We start from the raw sequence: 21,396 nt of genomic DNA, 5'->3' as shown, positions 1-21,396 counted from the left end.
CAAAGTCTTAATTCCTAAGTCTACTCTCACTAATAATATCATCTAGCATAGCACATGGCATCCTCATTTGTTATCACATGCACCTGATCCCCCTGCAACCAAGGTGCCTTGAATTCATGTATGCCATACCAATTGTTCACCATTTTAATCCTACTTTCATTTATAAGTTCAAGTCCCGTGAAGCATGACATTCTCCCTCTGAATCAGTGCATAGATTTTGATACTTGTGCCTCTGTAAGAAGCTAGGGTATCCCTTTTATTGTATTAACGGCATTAATGTGTTTAGTAACAAGGGGGAAAACATCACCTACAAGAGCAGTGGTCACAGCATGGCAGATATTTGACCATGTGGGCCCTTACTTCACATATACCCATGTTTATATGCCAAGGCCTTACTCTCTGGAGTTGTAACATTTTAAAACCCACCAACTTCTTGAATATTTAATTTCTTAACCTTTAGGATAAACATCCATACAGTATTTATCTCCTAGAACTTTAATAATGATTATATAAGGTCATGTGTATAAAGTCTATAGTATACCACTTGCATGCACATAAGAAATAATATTGTTAATGAAAGATATTTCTCCAGTAATGATAACCCAGTTATTTTTACATAAACTTGTGTAGCCCTGTACTATTCATGTAAACAAATGTTCAGCTCTGTTTAAGAGGAATTCGAATATCCATCTAATTAGCTGTCTTGTTTGTTCAGTACCTGTGATTTGTGTGGCATTAAGCCAAAAAGTTATCTTTTGTTTTCAAAAGTTGAGTTTCTAATGGATAAAAAGAAGTAAACAAGTCATATGATTGCATTCAGTAATTACATATTTGAGTCCTTCAGATGATTTAGGAAGTGGTTGTTGAGTGATGGCTCTCTGGGATGTATGATTGTAGGTAGGAATAAGGTCTGGCTTTGAGAAAGCAAAGCAAGAATGTCCTTAGCACTCAGTGAGGAAACGTTTCCTGAAAGTGGGCTGTTCAATCGGAGTCTTACTAAATGCATAAACTATAAGTAGATTGTGGGGTGGTGTTGTAGATGCAGAAAAAAACAAGTGTTAACTGTGAAACCTGTATGAATTGCTCAGAGCAGTAGGGGCTGGTTGGTTGAAGATGAGAAGACACTTGTGGAAATCAGATAACTTAAGAGCCTTTACAGATGCCAGGGATGTGAACTTTATTCCAAGCACAATGTAAAGCTTATTCAATATGTACAGTGACTTTCTAACTTCAACGAATTATGTTCTAGCACTGTTCTAAAGGTTCTTGTCCCTGTATTCCAAGCAGGAAGGAGATATAGATTATTTGAAGAAGCAGGCACTAAGCCTGCTGGAGCTCAGGGTCATGGGTATGTAAACAGGATTGGGAAATTATGCCCTGACATTTAGGTAATTATAGTTGTTTGTAAAATAGGGATACATTTTGATGATATAACTATAACATCACAAAAATAATTTTTTAGACTGAAGGAAATAAAATGGTGCAGGCATGCATGAATAGCAGACATTGGTAAACATTTTACAAAATAGTCTCATAAAAACTGAAAAAAAATGTTCCTGACCTAGGACCATGCAGATAGGTGTAGGGGAACCCAGAGTTGACTATAAGCCTGGGTTTAGTGTCCAACCCTTTTCTTCCACTGCAAGATCACTCTTTCCAAAAAGTGTGGACTTTTTGCAAAACTACCCATGCTGTTTTACCACTATAAATTCCTCTGATTTTAGGGAACAGAGTTAAAAAAAAAAAAAAAAACCCAGAAGATGATTAAAAAAAATGGCAAAAAATACAGATTACAGCAAAAGCCTCTGCAGGGGTAGGAAGTATCATAAGCCGTCATTATGCTTGTTTCCAGTCAGTCCTGCAGTAATGGTTTGGCAGATACCATTGTATAGACATGCTAAGAAAGGATAAATATAATATTGTTGTTGTTTAGTTTTTAAAGAAAAAAGAGAAGTGAACAGAGAGCAAGGGAGACTGAATTCTGCTGGTTTTCTCCCCAGTTTTCTGCAAAGGTTGGAATTTGGCATCTCCATTCAGATTTCCTACATGGGAATTAGGAATCCAGTAACTTGCATCTTCACCATTCCTCCTAGGGTCTATATCAGCATGATACTTAAGTCAAGATAAGAACCAAACATTGTACCCAGTTCCTCCAGTGTGGGACACAGTTGTCCTACTCTATGTCTTAACCATTAGGCCAAATACTTGCCCTGAAGGCTGAGTTTGAATGGAGTTAAGTGGTGCAGTCTCAGTATTGACTCTAAAAAGTGTGTAGTTAATCAAAGAGTACTCTTCAACCAGAAAAAGAATATCTTCAGAGTGTACCCATGCAATGTTACAAACTTGTTCAAGCTGAAGCAAGAGTTAGAAAACTTGGATTAATTAATCATCTTATCCCTCTGTGGGGAAGGACCCAAATAATGGAATTTTAGATAATGTCATTTAGAACAAAGCATTAAAAAGGAGCAGATTAGAGAATAGGAAGTTACATACTTTTTTGTGTTTAGAGAATACAATTTTCACATTTTCTACTACATGTGTTTTTCTGGTGTCCCAAGGCTTTCTCTGTTCTGTAGCTACTAAGAGAAATCATTTTTCACATGAGAGAAAGTGTCATATTTTTGAAAATTTTCTTCTGGTATCATTTTGGGTTCCCACTTGACATGTTTTGACCAGTCTGCCTTTGCAGGTCATTTCTTTTGATTGCTGGTAGATTGGATTAAATGAAAAGCAACAGTTGCTTTAGTTAGCCTTAATTAGGGCATGCACTACAGATGTTATGTTCCAGATGAGACAATTTGATTAAAAAAAGCAGGAATTCATTAGAGAGAAGTAAATAAGACATTCTTTAAGATTGGCATTTGGAGACAGTGGCAAAACACTTGGAAAACAGATTATCTTCATTTTCAGTACAGAGTCAAATAGGCAAAAGTTATCCTGAAGAATTTGTCAACTTTATCTGTACATAATTTCTAACAGCTTTCACTTCTGTTTTCATTTACAGTTTTAAAAAGGTTGGTGTATAATTAGTGGGGTTTGATTCTATTCAAAATCTAAAAAATCATGGCAGTGTTTAATTTATAAATTTGAATGTCTCATAATAATTAAGTTACCATTTCTTGAGACTAAGGTCTCAATAACTAAGTTACCATTTCTTGAGCCAGTGGGTGCAAACTTTACTATGTGGTCTCATGCGGTTATTATAGATATAATAGGAGAGATTAATATTAGTATGTCATTCTATAGATCAGAAAGATAAAATTCCTAGGATCTGAATGTCATGACCGATGGTCCTATTTAACAGGGGGCAAAACACAGGTATCAGCCTAAGTATTGAAATGTTTTAGTTGCTCATGGTTGCAAAAACACTGTCAAAAAAGAATAACCAAGTTGTGAGTACTCAGCCAGTGAGTAACAACCATTTACAGACAATTCATTCTCAAAGAAGTGCATTTGATAGCCCTTTTCTCTCAGGAATAATTAGTTTTTAAAAGTATAGGCAAAATTGTTCAACAGAGTATGTTTGCTTGTGTCATATCTAAGAATAGGGGAAATTGACTCTCTATACATGATACCCGATATTTTCCAATGTATTCCTATGTCAGGCAACAATTTTTATTTTACCAAAGAAGCTGCCTGTAACAATGTTAAAGACCTTGTGAATTCCTAGAAATTTTATCTAATCAGGATCTTGATTTTGTGTGTGTGTTTGTGTGTATCTGTGTGTGTATTTTTCCTTTTCACTCTCGCATACATGCTTTAATAATGGATGTGTGATAATAGCAGTGATTTGAACTCTAAATCCAATCTGAATGGTACCATCGATATAATAGAAGAACACAATATTCTTTGCAATAAAGCAATTATCAAGATCCCTGATGACTAGACTATGGAATAAGGGTGTTGAGTAGATGCAGTCCTGAAGAACTGTGAAAATGTAAGATAATCCTTCATAATTGTTGAAAAGTAGAAATAAAATATGCAGATATTTTTTACTACAAAATAATACCCAATTGTTTTTTGTTTCATAGCATATATTTTCCATAAACTTCTTGAAGTATCTTCACATTTATGACCTTTCTATCTGGAAACAAACTGCTTTTAAAGATATCCACTGACAAATAGAGATGAAGAAATTATAGGAAGTATAAAAATCAATGTTCATATGTAGTGTGGAAGAGATGGCATTGATTTGGTCCAACAATGAGATCACAACTAGAGACAAGTAAATAGGAACTGCATGCAGATGGAGTTGCAATGAGATCAGTTTTGTGATAAGTCGTTGTTTTGCTCCAATATCTATCGTTCTCCACTGGCGAAAAGTATGTTCTGGAATAGGATGGAGAAGGATTGTATCACCTGCCCTTTTTTTTTCAAGGTTCTTGTAGTGGCTCACGCATTTCTTTCATTCATCAAAAGCAGGAATTTTTTTGTGTGTTTACTACTGAGGACGTTAGAACCAGTTCTAGATTCTCCTTTGCCTTAAGTAACCTGATGCTTTTTTGAGTCTGTAGATTATTGAGGGCTTATATTATTGTAATTTTTGGATATTTTTAATATTTTTAAATTTATATGAAGTGAATACATTTCATCTATTTCACACACATATGTGTGTATGTATATATATATATATATAGGAGCACTCCACCTTTTCCTCTTCCTGTTTTGCTCCCACACTTACTCATCCTTCATTTCTTATATTTCATTTTTTATTTTTACCTTGAAAATGTCAGTTCATTGTAAAACAGCACAAAACAAAGGGAAACATTTCTTATATTTTCTTTGAATTTTACAATGTTTTACTTTCAGTTTATTTTGTAATAGTAAACGCAGAGATACGAGTGCCTCACCCTGGGCAGCCATGCTGCTCGGGGCTCGGTCACCCCATCTCCAGCACGGCACACCTAGGTACATGGGCTGAGCCACTCCGGGCGTCTTCCAGATTGGCCGGGATCCTTAGTTGACTGCCCTCCTTCGGGTCCTAGGGTCCTGAGAAGCGGGTCTGGATGTCCCCAGCCAGCCACGCAGCGGCAGCTGGAGGAGGAGCCGGGGGGTGGGGCTGAGATCCGAGTGCCTCACCCTGGGCAGCCATGCTGCTCGGGGCTTGGTCGCCCCATCTCCAGCACGGCACACCCAGGTACATGGGCTGAGCCACTCCCGGGCGGCCAGTGCGCCATTTGGCGCCAGGCTTTGCCTGCTGGCCGCCAGGCCAGGGAGTTCTGGAATTTGGGTTCTTTGATATACTGCAGGAATGGTTCCAGGCTGTACCCACAGTGCTCTGGGGACGTGTATCAATCCTATAGATTCTCAATGGCAGTAAATCTTCCTATGACGATCCTGTACTCACTTTATAGTGCAGATTGCCAATCACCAGTTCAATTAAAGGCAAAGTTACCGGCTTGTCCAGCAGGATGTTCCCATTGCCTAATATGATGATGAATTAGCAGAGGGGTGACAGTAGGCAAGACCATGACATTGACTGGCATTTGAGTCTATACCCTGGGTTAGAATGTGTCGGGCTGTGTGGGCCAATCCCCGTGGAAATTCTGACCCCACTGGATGGTTTAGGAGGGCCGGTGGAGACAATGCAGGAGGTATGACAGTCTATGGGGCGTGCTGAGCTGATGCAGAGCAACTACTGGTATACTTAATACCGGCTGGGAACAGGCCTGGTTGGGGATCTTGGGGGAAGCCTTGGCTGGGTGGAATCTATCACTAAGGAATGCAGGAACTGGATGGGGGCTGAATTCTGGTCGGGTCACAGTTGTAGTCCCTTGGCATAAATATGGATTGGGACTTGACGCACCGTGCCATTTTAGACCACAGCACAGTTTGGTGCTCTGGAGGACCAGGGCAGACGTGGGACGGACTCGGCTAGGTTTCAACCTCAACTGAGCCATGTAAGAGCTATATGTGGGTATGAATGAGCTGTGGCTGGGCTCCAACTTCCAACAGCAGGAACCAGAATGGGTTGAAGAGCGGAGCTGGCCCAAGGAACTGCTGATATGCGTGAAGCATGACACCAGGAACGGGTCTGGTGGAGGAACCTGAAAAGTTCCTTTACAGGACACTGACCCTACAAATAAACGCAGGAAGCAAGGAGGTTAACAACCCAGAAGAGGCGTTGGAAAGTAACCCACTTGCATATACTGGCTCAGGTTGGGGGCGAACCGGGCTGAGTTAGCTTGCGTTATCCACTGGCAAGTCTGTGCACTGGAGCTGTGCAGGGGTCTGGCCAGGTTCGGTTGCGATTAAAAAAAAAGGTATATGATACAAAATGCCAAGGCAAGGCTGCCTGTGCCGGTCAGGAATGCAGCACTCAACCAGCACACCTCCCATTGGTTTAAGTGAAGCATGAGTGTGTGATGGCCAGAACCAGGATGGTTCCAGTGGAGGTCGGGGCTGAGAATAGAACCAACCCAGCAGTTGCAACCACCAGCTGATCGGGGTGATGGACTGTGGCGGGCACTGTGCTTACTAGTAGTGCATGTAGGAGCCTGGACTGGGAACACCTTAGAGTTTCTTTGGGGATTCCCCTGAACAAAATGGAGGAATCAAAACATTAACCAAGAAAAGAAGGAAGATGGAGTAGATCAATCAACCACCTCAGCTATATGTTTGCAGCGGAAAACTGGACAAGGGGAAACTCTAAGATGGACTATGTCAATCAGTGGACTCTGCACCAGTCTCATCATACCTGGATTGTTGTTGATGATATGTTGGAGCTTCTAGTTGATCGGGATGACACTCTGCTGGCTCTGCCCTCAGACCTGAGAGGGCCTCCCTAAGAGGTTGTTGAATTTGGTCAATGGGATGCTGGACTCTATGTATGGTGTATGCTTGCAATGAGGGAATCCCAGAACAACTTGAGCTATGGCTATGCAACAGGATGGAGGAATCCACCGGGTGGGGGGAGGGTTTGGGGTGAAGGGGGGCAAATCCCAGTACCTATGAATTGTGTCATGTAATACATTGTAATTAGTGGGGAAAAATAATAAAACAAAAAAAAAACTAAAAAAAATTAGTAAACGCAAATCCTCGCCATATAAACAATTCATAGAAAGGACAATCAGTGTTTAAATTATGTATTTGCTGAATATGCGTATCTCAGTTTAAAATTACAAATGTGGAAATTTAGTCTACTATTTTCCTCCAATTTCTTCAAATCATTTAGAAGCAATTAATAAAAGGATAATGCTTACATTGAACAGCAAGTTTATGAAGTGGTTGGTAAATGCCAAAGCAGGCAAATCATCTGCCTATAGCCCTTGCATCCCATTTGGATGCTTGTTTTGGTCTCAGGTGCTCTACTTCTAATCCAGCTCTCTGTTGATTTCCTGAGAAAGCAAATGAGAATGGCTCCAGTCCTTGGGCCCCTGCACCAACTTGTTAGACCTGGAAGAAGTTCCTGACCTCTGGTTTTGGAACAACGCAACTCTGCCTGTTGATGCCGTTAGTGGAGTGAGTCAGAAGTTGCAAGACCCTCTTTGTCTGGCTCTCCTTCTCTCTCTTAATCTTTATATCTGCCTTTCAATTTTAAAAAAATCTTAAATGAGTTTGGGGGCCTGGTACAATTAACTCTGTGGCTAAAATCCTCATCTTGCATGTGCCAGGATCTCATGTGGGCACCAAGTTGTGCCCCAGCAGCTCCATTTTCCATTCAGCTCCCTGCTTTTGGCCTGGGAAAGCAGTAGTTGATGGTCCAGAGCCTTGGGACCCTGCACCCACTTGGGAGACCTGGAAGACGCTCCTGGCTTCAGATCTGCTCAGCTTGGGGAGTGAACTTGTGGACGGATCTTTGTCTTTCTTCTCTCTGTAAATCTTGACTTTCTTCAAACAAAACAATACAAAACAAAAGGAATTTTGGGTAAGTGTATAGAAAAGGTTGAAGAATGAGTTTAAAAATGGTAGCATACAGTAGAAAAAAGTTTGAATAGTAAAAAATGAAAACACATTTCAGATTATTAAAGAAAAAGTTTGTTCATTTGGTACATACAAAACGCCATACAAGATTAGCATTTTGGTGTTCAAAATTATCTAATTTGGTGATTTTATGTAGTTTGAAGTAACACAAAAATAAACAGATATCCCTTTGGATTTCCATGAAAGTGATTGGTGAGAAGTTTAGGCTGTTTTTGCATGAAGATTTCTAAATTATCCTATTTGTGTATGGTTTGAAGGATGGAAGAGTGATGCCAATAGTTCATACTCCACTGTCAGAGATTTGAATCTTGAACCTGTTATTCACCTGGGTGAAATCATTAACACCTCTTTTACTCAGTTTCTTTACCAAGTGGAAGTCAAAACACCATCCCCACACTTCATGAAGTTTACACAATCACATGTAAATTCTCTAGCAGCATTATAAAGCTTTTCAGAAAATGTTAGCCATAGTCTCATAACCAAATTCTTATTGGAAAAATTGACAGAAAAATTGAACACATCTCCAAGGAAGCATTTGTATTGCCCTCTTGTGCTCGTTTCTTTCCTTCCTACCCTCTCTTCCAGCCCAGATGCATCCTCCCAATGGATTTTCCCCACAGCTGTTTAGGGATATCAAGTGCCAGGGAGTGCAGCTGCTCACATATGTTTGAATTACTTCCTTTCTATTTAATCTTCTTGCTAGAAAATTAACAAGTTCAACTTCCTCCTTTAAGTTGCCGAACATTTTGCCTTTGGAATTTGAGTGCTGTGAAATGTTTCATGGATAGTGGTTAATGTTTTCTTAGGCAAAGTCATTATTTATACAATTACTTGTATGACACATTAACAATTCATTTTGTGGAGCAATTGTAGAAATAACTCATGAAGGTGAATTTTAACCGCCTGGGATTTTCATAGCATTTTTCTTTCCAAGTTGGACAATTATGTACTACAAATGGGATTAGTGTTTGTAGAAGACAGATGCCTGCACCCTCTGTGCAATAAAACAAGGCAAGTTTAGCTTTGTTGTTTATCATATTACTTCACAGTTAATAAGCTTCTATATATGCACACAGCATTTGCTTGTACATAATGTTTGTGTTTGGAAATCTGAAAGAAAGTTTCTCATTCTGTTCCCTTGAATCTAAAAGGCCCACAAAATATGGTGCTGACTGAGGTACACTTATCGATGATAATGACGTTAGTAAACATTTAACAAGAGCACTCTGTGGATCAGAGTTCATACCATTATTTCTTATGTTCATACATTATTCATTTTAATCTACTTGACAAATCAGAGTAACACACACTTGTAGAAACAAGAATGACAGAAAAAGACAGGCAAAGACAGAAACAGAGAATCTTCCTAATTACGTCAGGGATGGGCCGGGCAGAAGCCCCAACCCTATCTAGATCTCCCATATGGGTGACAAGGGTTCAATCACTTGAGCTGTCATCTGCTACTATTCAGGATGAATCAGCAGGAATCTAGAAATAGCTAGTACTCAAAGTGGTTCTAAGGTTTCGGATGCAGACATCCCAAGCTTTGGCTTAACATAGTGTATCACAACACCTGTCCCTTCACACAACCTTTTATGTATTTTATTTATGTATTTTCTAATTCCTCTCAGCAGCACCATAAAGCAGTCATGCTTAATAAATGCATTGTCAGGGCGTTTGCACATGTTTCCTATGTGCAAATGGGAAAAAAAGAGCACCAGGATGGTCATAGTACGAGAAGGAAAACACTGTCTTGGATATATTTATCACAGGGGAGAGAAAAATCTACTTTCGGTGAAATCACAGTGAGGGAAGATAAATATTGTCAGGTGTTTCAGGGAATGTAGCCAGTTATGCTAATAAAAGTGGCTTTTGAATATTTAATGTCCTAGTCATTAATAAATGTCTTCTGTGGCTACTGTAAACATGTGAATTTAACATGACAAGAGGCAGAAGAAAACTAAACTCAAAGGACTGTGAAAGATGTCAAGATGATGTTAAAAGTCTGCAAAGCAAAAACTTGCAAGTTTTACAGTTAGACAGTATGGTTGGTACCTCTTTGAGAAACCATATCACAAACCAAAGTTTTCCATATCCAGATTCAAGATTGCTAGTCATTTTGATCAGTTAATTAGGGAAGATTTAAAGGAGAAGTTCTAAGTATCTGGTAGACCTTAAATATTTGCTTCATTTTCAGTGTACCACTTACAGCTTGGCAGGTAACTTTTTATTACAAATGATCATGGGGACTGGGCATGTGTTAATCCAAACCCTACCTTGTGGAAAAAGAGCATGAAATTAAAGAAGACAGCTCTTCAAGAAGGTAATGGATGAAAACAGAATGCCTCCCTTTAAAAGCCTTACTCTAGTGAAAGTAAATCAAGTGATGGTTTAGAAATTCATGCATGGCAAAGAAATGTATCAAGTTACCTTTAAAATAGTTTAAATAACTGAAGTATCATTATTTTATTTATTATGTTTTCTTAAGCTAAACCGTATAGTCCCCAGGAAAATTAAATTTGCTAGCAATGATTCTGTCTTTTAAACTTTTATCATCGATCAGTTGCCTGAAAGTAGAGACTCAAAAAGCTAATAGCAATTTGATATGTGTAAGCATCTCCTTTTCTTTATAAAATACAAATTCTAAACCATTTGTATGAAACATCTATGATTTTAAATTTTTTTCTAGAAAACAATTACATAAGGCTAACAGGAAACAATAATTGACAATGACATACGTTGTTATTTATGTGAGATACAGCTAAACTATGTTTACCTAAAAAGTTTATTTTGCTTTCTAAAGCTAAATCATTTCTATTATATACTAATTATAACATCTCCATTTGAAATTATAATTTCAATTATTGTTTCTATGCAGTTTCTTTATAACAAGGTATAGAGGAGGGAAGTGCAGTTATTTTAATGACAAAAATACAGTGTGTTCCATGAATATTCCAGAAAAGATGATCTTTACCTTTCCAGAACTAGCCTTAAAAGTAAGATATAGAAAGTAGGAATTTATCTCTAATTTTGCTAAGATTTTCTCTGAAAGAAACTCTTACTTCGGGTGGGCAGATGTGGTAAATATTTTACATTTGATATAATTGTACTTTTTTGTAAACAAGAGTTTGAAGTTTTTTCATACATACTGTAAAACATGAAAAAAAGACAAAAGAAGGCTACTTATTCACCTGAGGTATATATATCCCATATATGCACTTGTTCATGTCCTGACTGCTCCACTTCCAAACCAGTTTTCTGTTAATGGCCTGGGAAATTAGTGCAAGTTGATCCAAGTGCTAGGGCCCCTGCTGATTACGTGCAAGAGCTGGTAGAGCTTCTGGCTCCCACCTTTGGGCTGGCCCAGCTCTGGCTGTTGCAGCCATTTGGGGAGTGAAACACCAATGGAAGATCTTTCTGTCTCTCCTCCTCTCTCTGTAACTGTTAAATAAAATAAATAAATATTTAAAGAGAGAGACTTTCTTTGAAATGATCTATTGGTCTTACAAACAGTCCAAAGTGGATGTTTAGCTAGGAATGAGCAAGTGAATTAATAATACATTTTCATAGTGTATACTTGATATGGAGATGATTCAGAAGAATATTGAGTCAGTTATTAATCAAATGTAAGTATAATGGATGATATTTCAGAAAAAGCCATATAGCTACTTCAAAAGAATCTGCTCCCCTTATATCCCAGTATTTTCATAAACAAGGTCATGTTAGATTCACTTAATACAACTAAACAGATTAGAGATGTATAAGAAAGGCAGAAAATTAGTGAAACAATAATCAATTATAAGATTTAGAGAATACAGTCAGCCTTTTAATTCATTAATTAAGAAATGCTCACCGTTGTATTATAGTAGTATTCAGCTTGCCAAAATGGTCCATTAAAGTCCAAATTTTATTATATATTACATGCTATATGCTTTTCACACAAACTTATTATACTGCTCAGAGAAGGTGATCTCTGAAAGCACATTAGACTAATGTTCCTGAAACGCTGGCTAATGTGAGTTTTATTGGATTGCTGCTACCAAAAAAGGTCACCTAACGATTTGCTCTGATAATGATTTGCTAAAAGGAAAATATATTAATGCATTATTGTTAAATGTTTGACCTTGAGATACCTTGTCCATTGTTGAGATTTATGAATACCTTATAAGTATCTAGAGAACAGGGAATTAAGTACTATTTCAGTGGTTTATCATATATGTGAAGCATTAGATGAAACAATAAAAGTTAACATTTTTTGAGCACTTATCATGTGCCAAGTATGGTGCTGACCAATGTAATTCTTCACCACATTGTGTCTACAAAAAAAAATTCATTTTTGATTTTGAAATGAATTTTGGATTTGGAAAGAACAAGTAAGGTAACCGAAGTCATCTAGTAACTTGGTGGTGCAATTCAGGGGTTCATCCAGGCATCTGGATACAGCCCTCTCACACTATATCATGTAAAAGCACATTGTGCTTTCTCAAAGGGTGTGATCCTTTATGAATGGAGATACCTTTGATGCTGTTTGTATTTCTCCTTGTTTCCAACAACTCAGATAATTTTACATGATATTTTGGAGCAGTGGCATTGTGCAAGAGATCAAATAAATAAAAAGGTTTAAATTCAGTCTATCAGTTCAAATCTCAGTCCTAACATTTCCTGCTAAGTGGCTTTGCACAAATTATTTAACCTCTTTGACTTGTTTTCTTTTGCCATATGAATTTCTATATGGTATATTAAAAGATTTTTAAAGATTGCAAAAATGCCCATTAGGAAGTTTGGCATAATCCTATTCATTTGGAATCAGAAAATCTGCCATTCACTTTTCTTCTTTGTGATATAATATATAATATGTAATATATATACAGTTTTAAAAGCCATCATTTAGTAATTTAGATTGTATTCAGAACTTTTTGAAGAGGGTATAATTGTTGATCTCCAAAGGTGCTATAGCTGAAATCTTCTCAGCTGTATCATAGATTTTTATTTTTAATCAAGAATTTGAACATCTTACACCATGTATAATTTGCAATATGAACTTCATTATTACTACATGTGGAATTCTTCTCTACTGTCTTGCTTTGAGTTCTTCAGGAAATATATTCTGGGTTGGAAATGTTCCTGTATTACAGAGCAGTTGGGTAGGGATGAATCCTACCTGCAAGTGCAGATGAGAAGCAGGACTGAATAGGGAGAGAAGTTGTAGCGGATGCTTCACTGAGTACCAGGTGGTTTGGAGATCTGTCTGACAGTACGTTGAAACCGAGGCATGGAGGTCAGGGTTTTCTGAAAAAGCATGAGCCAGACTTCACATCTGCCCTCCCTTTTCCCTTTCCCATGTACAAAAAGAGAGAGAATAACATTGATTAAAGTTCTTCTCTTTGCCAACAGTAATTCTCAAGCAAGGGTATGACATTCAGCCATTAGCAACCCTCAGTTCTGGAAGGTTTGGTAACATGATCTTTTTTTCCTAAATTTAGTATGTGGACAGAGTACTACAGTTGGTTTCTTTTAAATTTTAGACATATAGGCATCTGTTAGTTTTGCTGGTGGTAACTGTTCCACTGAGGTGATGACTTTTGTTTTTTGTCTTTACCTTCCTCCAGTCATTATATTTTCTTTTAGTTGAGCATGACTTGTCCTTGAACTATTTAATTGCCATATATAATATTTAGTATTTTATATTAATGTCAGTAAAAACTTACCTAACTTTGTATTATGTCTTTGCATTCTTAATGACACATTCTATACCAGTATTATTAGAGAGTGTAAAATAGGATTAATAATGCCAGTATGCTACCTGTGGGCTAAGAAAACATGTATAATAATGATATTTGAAAGTAGAAATTCATATCCTAAAAATGCTAGGTTGAGTTGTATAATTTTTCCCTGAAATATTGTGTGTCCAGACCTTCTGTACTATGTTTGGGAAAGAACCTAGTTGGAAAGGGATATAATTTAATGTTCTTAATTGGAGAAGCAGCAGTTCAGATTTGCGTGAAAATTATGTTTAGTCATTCTAACCATGTGACGCTAGTTTATGAGATTCATTTGTCATATACATCAAAATTGTTTGCCTAGTTTCTTAGTGATAAATCAGAAATATTTAATAGTGTAACCAGAAAATATGTGATCAGGTACATGTGTGGATACACTCACATCATGCTGCGTTCCACCTAAAATGATCGGATTCTGGCTTCATGAAGATCATTTCAAAAAAGAGACCACATAGATTCCTTAATCGTTGCAGTATTCCCTATGCTACTGAAGGAAAAGTAATTCGTACTTTTCATATCCTGAGCTTACCAGATTGCCTAGAATCAAAATGAACTATGTGGCTGATGAATATCTGAAAATATAAGTGACTAAGGAAAACAAAAGGCTGATAGTTTTAGTGTTTTGTTCATACCTCTATTTTCTATTTCATATTCATTGAAAAACTGTCCCTCTGTTAGCAGAGCATTTGTTTTTGTCATATGGTTTATCACTGTTGCTAATGAGCTGCTAATTAGCTGTCAATTCTTGTGCAATTTAAGAGGAAAAGGCAGAGAAAGGCTATTCAAAGGAATATGCCTCAATGATCTTGGCGTATTTGTTTTACAAGTCCATGGTCCTGTATTACAGAAATGTTATTCATAAAGTTATCACAGGCTCACTGAGTATGGATGTGAGTAGATAGTGATTTCATTAAAATTAGTAATGTATTTTCACATAACATGAATTGTTTCCTATACAGGCAGCGTTTTAATCAAAGAAGCCGTATTTTATTATAGGGTGATTGCATGTGGAATTATTTTTTTCTTCTGAGGGACAGTTGTAACATCAATTATTTATAACATAATACACAGGGCATACAAATTTAACAACTTAAAAATCAGTTCACTATAATTTTCAGTCATTTTTTTAAAAGGCTTATCTACAGTGATGAGAGATTAGAGCGAGATCTTTCATCTGCTGATTCACTCCTCAAGCAGCAATAAGAGGGCCAGGCCAAAGCCAGCAGCCAGGTCCTCCATTTAGTTTTCCCCCATATGGGGCAAGGGCAGAAGTGTTTAGATGCCTTCACTACTCTCTCAGGCACATTGCAGGGAGTTGAATCAGAAGTGAAGTAGCAAAGGCTCAAATAGATCCTTAGTTAGGCTTGAGATGTCCCATTCTATGGTTTAACCCACTGCACCACAATGTCAGCCCCGTAGCTTTCCATAGTTTCTTTGAAATTTGAGTTATTCAAAGCAAATGATTTTGTGGGTCTCACCCAGCCTGTGAGTCAGAAATACCTGATGTCTGAATGAAACAAAAAATACACTGTAACCAAACACAAACATTGGAACCTTTTATTATAGTTTTTAATCTGTTTTACTATTTACAAATTCTATGATCTTGGTCCAGTTGCTTTATCGTTCTGATCTCATCTGTGAAATAGGAATCAATTTTCCCTTCAAGGGTCTTTGTTGATGATGTGATAAATATGATACAGACATTTTTTCGCATTATGATACAAACATATAAACAATGCTGTTGCAGATGGAAAGACCTCAGGTTGGTTCTTTTTTCTACTTTTCTGTAAGGATGAGGCATGCTCTGTTGTCCAAAATCATGTATTCGGTATTATGTTTACTTTGGTAACACAAAAATTACTGATGTCTTTCTCATAATAATTCTGTCCAATAAGTGTTCTATTTAATCCAAGCCTTTTCTAAATTTTATGTTACTAATATATTTTATTTCTTGAAGCTCTGCTTTTTAAATGTGTCCATCTTTTGCAATCAAAGCATGAATCAAGGAATTTAGCTGTTCATTGCATACTGCTTGAAATTTAATGAATCATTCATTGCAGTGTTAAGTACATTTTGAATACTTGGGATAAGAGACCAATGCAATTAGAGATTCTCTCTCCATCTCAGATTGTGTGGTGACTTTAAATTGCATAAATATAGGTGTTTATTTAGGCAACTTATTGATCTTACTGTAGACTGAGTGAGAGGCAATATGACTAGCAAACTACTCCACATATGTCACTTTATAGTTCCAAAGTCCCTTTCATTCAGGTTGGCTTTTTTGAGGGATCCAAATAGTCTATGGACTGAAATGCTGTGTGACACTTGCAGTTTAAGGGAGTGATCAATGAAATGCAACTTTTCAGTCTCTCCAATGAAATTTAAAGAGGCCATAGGTTTCAGATGTTGTAGCTTCTTATTCCATTAGTTGCTATATGGAGTATATCTTCCATTCTGTTTCTCCAAACCTGCCTAATCCACAATGGCCAAGTACTATAAATAAGTAAGACATATTTACTGTTTTAGGTCTTTGGATTTACTGTCTAATTGCTCAATGCATCATAGCTTTTCCAAAGTAGTTTTATCCTAAAACATATCTGATTTTTGACTCACCCTTATGACACATATATTAGCTTTCAATAACTAATGACCATGTATTTATTGAATTGTATTTTGATAAAATGCATGTGCAATTCTGCACACCAATCTGAAACAATTTTTGCACCTTAGATTAAAAATATATTGTGCTTTTTGCTTTATTGTATTCTTGTTCAGTTTTAATATTTAGAAGAATTTTGGACTTAATTGTACCATTTCCCATTCTCAACTAACTTGGGGTATTCTTAAAATGTACAGTACTTTGGGTCCCACTGAAGAATATGTAAATGACATTTCCTGAGCAGAAAAGAATATGATATTTTATAGACACCTCAGTCTAATATTAAGAGCAATATAGTTATATAACATCAACATTACACTATTAGATGAAGATAAGGGTTGGATGTTGATAAATTAATCTCCACACAAAAGCAGGTAATAAAAACTGTTTTAAAAGAAAATGTTAATTATGGTAAAAAAAAAAAGATCAGTTAAAGCAGGCACTTTCTAGTCAATACATACTCAAAATTCATAAGAAACCCATTCTGACATATTTCAAGCATATTTCAAGCATATAATTAATGTTTCAAAGCTTAAAGTGAAGTCACATACATCCCACTATTTCATATTATTTGCCTATGATTAAAATATTATTTTCAGTCTATGAGAAACCTAGGCTCTGATATAAGGTGTTTCACACAGCTGTTGAGCTTTTCCACTAACATGATGTTTCAATCAAGACCCAAGTAAAATCAAATTTTGAAGTGGTAAAAAAAAAAGAGAGATGTATCTGGAAAAAAGCCATCCACATGTCAAAGTCTCTATCCTTGTAATGCTCTGTTGGAAGTGTTTTGAATTAGCCAGCGCTGCTCATCTATTAATTTTAGGCATTGTCTGTTCTATGGCTGTGAGTTCTTCAGGTGTAGTTTGAGAGCTGGTGACATTTCTTGGTAACAGCTTCTGGCATGAGAAAGAACACATGGTATTTAAAATCAGTGTTTTCTTTTTTAAAAAAGATGTGTTTGGTTTTTTTTTTTTTTTTTTTTTTGGAAATGAAAATTTACAGAGAGAAGAGACAGTTATTCCATCTGCTAGTTTAGTCTCCAAGTGCTCAACTGTAGCTGAGACAATCTGAAGCAAGGAGCCAGGAGCTTCCTTGGGTTTCCAACACAGGTGCAGGGTCCCAAGGTTTTGGACCACCCTCTACTGCTTTCTCAGGCTATAAACAGGGAGCTTGCTGGAAAGTGGAGCAGCTGGGACATGGTGCTTACAAGATGAGGATTAAGCTGTTAAATCATTGGGCTGGACCTAAATGTACCGTTATCCATCCCTGTTCTGCTCGTTAGCAACAGTGTACATCGGCAGTTGTTGCTAAACTTCTTTGTGACTCAGTTTCATTGCCTAACATAGTGGTGATACTCAATCCAATTTCACTAGAGTGTGGAAGGATTAACTAGTAAGTGTGGAGCATGCAGAGGAACATTAGCATTAGGTATGGATTCGCTAATTGTTGCATCCTTTATAGAGGCACTAGCGTATTACGACAAGTGGTTTTTCTGGCAGGGAAGCAAAAAACTCATTTTTATTTTCATTATTTCATATGTTTTTCAAATAGGTGACAATTTAAACTTTGTCGAACCATGAAGTGTTTAGTGGGTCTCTAACTTTAGGCTGCTTCAGAATCACCTGGAAGCATTGTTAAATGCAGTCTGTTGGTTGTACTCCGAGAGTTTTTGATTCTGTCAGTCTGAGTGATGCTGATGCTGTTAGGACTAAACCACATGGACAACTGAATCCAACCATAGAGGATTTTCAAAAGACATGGAAACACTTGGCTTTCTACTCTGGAGTTGCAAAACAATTAGATGTATGCTACCATTCAACCAATATTGTCTTTAAATGGAAGATATGGCTTTAGACTTCTATTTCAGTTTTTTAATGATACTTGCCAATTTTGCCTTTCATATTTTACCTACTCAGAAAACCATTATCTTGTTTGTCGACTTTCCAGGAAACTGTGTCACTGTGTTATTTGTTTCTCTTCATCTTTAGAACAGTGATTAAGCTTTAGTAGGAGCAAAAATCACTTAATAATTGTTAAATTGCAGAGTCTTGGGCCTTGCTGGCAAACTATATTCAGTATATTTGGCAGAGATCCCAAGGCTACCTTATCTAGCACTCTGATGTTAATTTGATGTCGGTGATTTGTAGATTACATGTGGGAAATGCCTTAGATTTTTCCTCAGTTTCCACCTGCTATTGAAGCTATTTTTACATTTTAAATATGTGTCTTTTTTTTATGTGACCTTTCAGTCCAGTTTGTCACATTTCATAGAAATCTGCTTGGTCTATTTCTTTTTCCAATTTCAGCATTTGGTATAAGGCATTTATACAAAAGTGACTTGAAAGCAATTTAACCACAAGCTCAGCCAAATTAATTTAGGGAGAGTTTAGTAAACAACCTTTGCTTTCTGTACTTAAGTGATCAATTTCAATACCTGCTTTTCCTTCCAGATGGAGTTAATTAACTTTAAAATTATTGCGTTTTTTTTGTGATGTCTCAGCTCTCCAGCTGCATAAAATTCTTACAGTTCAGAAAGTTAAAACAATAACCTCTATGAGATGCATATTTACCATTGAGATTTTTCAAGATGCACATATAAATATTATCTTTGAAGAAAACCTGATATGTAATTAATGTAGGTGGCATTTATTAGCCATTTTCCATTCGAAAGATATAGTACAAAACTCAGTCTTCTCAAAAGAGTGTTATTCTGTTGTACCATTAATATGTAAAGAAACTAAAGATTAGAAAAGTTTTGTCTTGTGTGTTTTGAAAATAGCATGTGGTATCCTCAGAAGGTAATGTGATTGAATTTCACACTTTCCTACTACACTCGGCTTGATCTAGACTGAAGCTAGGAAAATTTACAGATTCTAATGAATTTGAGGCAAAATTTTGGTGTGGGACACTTTATATGATAAAAATAAATGATCTTGGATATTGTTAATTATTCCCACACAGACAGCTTTATATGCAAAGCAAATGATGCCAAGTGTGTGGACATTTAAATGGTCCATCATTATAGAAAATTTGCTCTGTTGTAAACACAGGTGTAGTTCAAAAGAGGTCAGGGGTAAACAAGAGAAGAATAAAGTGATCACTGCAATGGAGGCTAAGGATACAAGTCAGCCATAAGGAATATACTGAAAGTTGAATTTAAGGAAGGAGGATTTAGTAAGAAAGTGGTATTTTATGCCCAAACGGTTGCTCCTCATATTTCTTTTTTTTTTTAAAGATTTATTTTATTTTTATTACAAAGTCAGATATACTGAGAGGAGGAGAGAGAGAGAGGAAGTGGAGCTGCCAGGATTAGAACCAGCAGCCATATGGGATCAAGGCGAGGACCTTAGCCACTAGGCCACACTGCTGAGCCCGCTCCTCATATTTCTTAAATCATTCTATTTCCTATATTTAAATGAGATATTTTACTGACTTAAAATACTCTTTTTAAAAAGCTGCCTCATAAACCTATAGTTTGGAGCAGCTATGTGTATAGCTGTATTCCCACATTGAATCATGGTAGCAATCAAATTCATTTAAATGTTACAACCAAAGAAGCATAAAAGGAACGAAGAAGTGAAATGCCTAGTCCTTCCAGTGTTTGCGAATGACTAATCTAGTTAAGAACATTGTTCATCATCATCCTCTCATGGAAAATTAAGTTCTCCTTAGAGTAATGGTGGCTTGTGCCTGCAGAAAAGTACATGGTGAATGCATTTTAAGCAATGCAATTAAAATGCTGTCTTTGAAAGATATATTATGTAAATGCAGATGCTTAAAACATTTTGTGGAGCAAATAGAATTAAAAGGTAAGCTTATTTTGGAGCAAAAAAATTGAAATTAATCTATGTTGGATTTTCAAAAATTAAGGAAAATGTATGAAATTTTAAAATCTACATGCATTTCAACATTTTTGTACTGCATTATCCTTTCCATGAACATTTTGAAATAACCCCAAATATACACACTCAATCCCAAATATACATACTCAATCCCAAATATACATAAGCATATATCCATAATGGATTCTCTCTAACACTGGCTAGCTCACTAAATTCACCACAAACACTGAAGTCACAAATTCTGAATCATGGGCTTGGAGGATCACAGGGTTACCTTCCTCCAAGCTCGAGGTGATAATACACTTATTAGCTGATCAGAATAAATACTTGTTTAAAGTGTTAATGTAAGGAGCCAGATGAGTTAGTAGGTAGTTAGCTTCTTTGGTCCCTGATGAAGTTACTTTTTAAAAATATAAAATCTTGCTTCTCCCCATTTTTTAACCCTCTCAAGGACAGGTTCTTCCTCACTTTATCCTGGAACCCCCTTGAGGGAGAACAAAGGGACAAAATCAGAATATAAGTTCCCAATACCTTAAGTTGTCATCAATTCAAAAGCAAGCTGTAGCCATCCCCCATCTCTGAGTTACTGCCCAAAGGATGGCACCTGATTTCTCAGTTTATCAGGATGGGATGAGAAAGCTATCGACCAGTGGTAAGCACCCTTCTAATGTCCTTTTTATTCTAAACAAGGAGCTAGATATTGTTGCCCATTTTGAATGAGCTTCCCCCCCGCCATTTTCTCCCCTTTGATTGATTCATTTGTCTCCCTGCCTGAAATGGTGCATATAAGACACTGTTTCCAGCATTTTCTTGGGTCTTTCCTACTTTGGAGCCCCCTCCTGTCACTGTGGCAGGAAATTTCCCTCTCACTTTCTCTCTTAAATGAATCTTGCTTTGCACACTGAAATTTTCTATGTGGAAATTCTGCTTTCATGTGAGGCAAGAAATGTGAGGTTTCATGTGCATGACTACTGAGAATTCCATTGCTTCAGTCTGGAGAAAACAGGCCTAACAAGCACATTAAATGCATAGTCATTGGAGAAATCAGAAGCACCACTGCTACCCATACCTGGAGAAATTTTCTTATTGAGAGGCACATTGTGTTGATAAGTGATGTTTGATAAATAGGTGAGTGTTAAGGCCTGGGCTGGTGTATGTGAGGCCCAGGTCTACCTATTGCTTCATGTGA

This window comes from Ochotona princeps, chromosome 4 (genome assembly GCF_030435755.1).
Source record: "Ochotona princeps isolate mOchPri1 chromosome 4, mOchPri1.hap1, whole genome shotgun sequence".
Classification (NCBI taxonomy): Eukaryota; Metazoa; Chordata; class Mammalia; order Lagomorpha; family Ochotonidae; genus Ochotona; species Ochotona princeps.
Note: the sequence above shows the minus strand (reverse complement) of the source record.